This window comes from Priapulus caudatus, unplaced genomic scaffold, assembly GCF_000485595.1.
Source record: "Priapulus caudatus unplaced genomic scaffold, Priapulus_caudatus-5.0.1 Scaffold109, whole genome shotgun sequence".
NCBI classification, from domain to species: Eukaryota; Metazoa; Priapulida; class Priapulimorpha; order Priapulimorphida; family Priapulidae; genus Priapulus; species Priapulus caudatus.
The window spans coordinates 28,981-31,013 of NW_014577170.1; positions in this window are offsets into that span (position 1 = coordinate 28,981).

Genomic DNA, 2,033 nt, shown 5'->3' on the forward strand with positions numbered 1-2,033 from the left:
CGTATATATATATTATATATATATATATATATTATATACGTGCACATTTGTATATAATTCCATCTGTTATCGTGAAATTGAGTTTGAAAATTTCTGAACAAAAATTAGTGGTAGTTTAGGGTAATAAATTAGCTCCAACAGTATAAGCCTCGCGTCTTGTTGTATATACCTACCTCCACTTATAGGTCATACGCTTTCTGCGTACTACTACACGCATACACACACACGTACGCACACACACACGCACGCACGCACGCACGCGCGCGCGCGCGCGCGCGCACACACACACACACACACACAACACGCTTGTGCTCCCACACACTACAACCCTAGATATACATACGTAGCTATCAGTAGTAAGCTTGGCTGAACTTAAATGCAATGACCACTACATGCTACACGTTTATGTTATGTTACGTTATGTCTGCGCGCGTTTGGGTCGGTCCACGTGTGTTATGCATGTGTGCGTACGTGTGTGCGTGCGCGATTGTGCTCATGAATTTGTGTGTTCGCATTTGCGTACGAACGCCTGCGCAAACGCTCCGCTCCGCGCATACAATAGCCCCCACCCGCAATCGTTTCAAATCTGCTGACAATGACGATGACGACAATGATGCTATCTCTTCTATTTGTACCAGCATGTTATCGTAGTTGTCTCAACGTAGTAGTACCAAAGATCGTATAGTGCCGGAGGCCTCCGGCATTATACGATCTTTGGTAGTACTAGTTGCCAATTCTTTCAGGCACGTAGGAACTGGAAGGAGGAGGGGGCGCCTGCCCCCAAACAATTTCTAGAAATTTGTTAAAGTTTATAAATATACAGCCACTATCAATTGTCCAAAAATAACTAAGAAAACAGTTTTCAGCCACACAGACCGAATAGACATATTTATTCTTGGACATTATGTGTTGCTCATCACATACATTAGAGTATGTATAAAACAGTTTGTTACATAATGCACATATCATTCATGCACGGTTCATGCTTTTCTCCCAGCATGCATGTATAATCTAACATTTGCAATGCCAGAATGCACGAGAAGGCGTCATTTCAATATTGAAAATTCACAAATTTTATATTCCAGACCATCCCCCCATCTCGGCGCTACGCGCCTCACAGACTCACAAGCGCGCCTATAACCCATTGCCCCCCCACACAATGTCGTATATACCTTCTTACTGGCCTAAATTGTTTGCACAATTTTATACTGACAGCTAGGTTTACAAAAAGCTTTTTACACATTTTACTAATTATTTCCGTGCGCATTTTAATTGTTACTACCATACGTATCAGATTAAATGCTCGATCCTTATTCGCAAACCCTAACAACTGGCCTCTTCAATATACAATAAAGAGAAAAGGACCCACGACTGCTGAAAATACGATTATATATATATACTGTCGTTATTTACAGGGTTAGAGTTAGTGTTATGGCTAATGTTAGAGTTAGGTGGTTAGGGTTAGTGTTAGGGTTAGAGGGTTAGGGGGTTAGGGTTAGAGTTAGTGTTATGGTTAATGTTAGAGTTAGGTGGTTAGGGTTAGTGTTAGGGTTAGTGTTAGGGTTAGGGAATTAGGGTTAGGGGGTTAGGGTTAGGGTTACTGTTAGATTCAGGGGTTAGAGTTAGAGCTATAGGCCCCCTCAGACGATTTGTTTACAGACTGTATCAACAGCCATATATGTCTAATTCTGCTGGCATCCATTTATCCTTACCCAAACCTGTTATATATCTCGTACGTGTTCTTGAAGCATTAGAATAAAGATATATATATCTTGGTTTTGCCAACGGCTAATTGCTATGCAATTATTCTGGCGTACACAGATGTAATCCCCGAATGCAATTCCCCAAATGCAATTAAGCTATATTGCAACAGCAGATCACAACTAATCATTACTTTCATAGTGTTGGCAGTACCGTTGTTGTGGTAACAAACAACATTGATGCTTCGCATCAATTCTCATCATCACTTCCCGTGTGATTTCTTCTACTGGTCATATAAGGTGCGTTCACACTGGCGCGAATTAGCGGGCTGC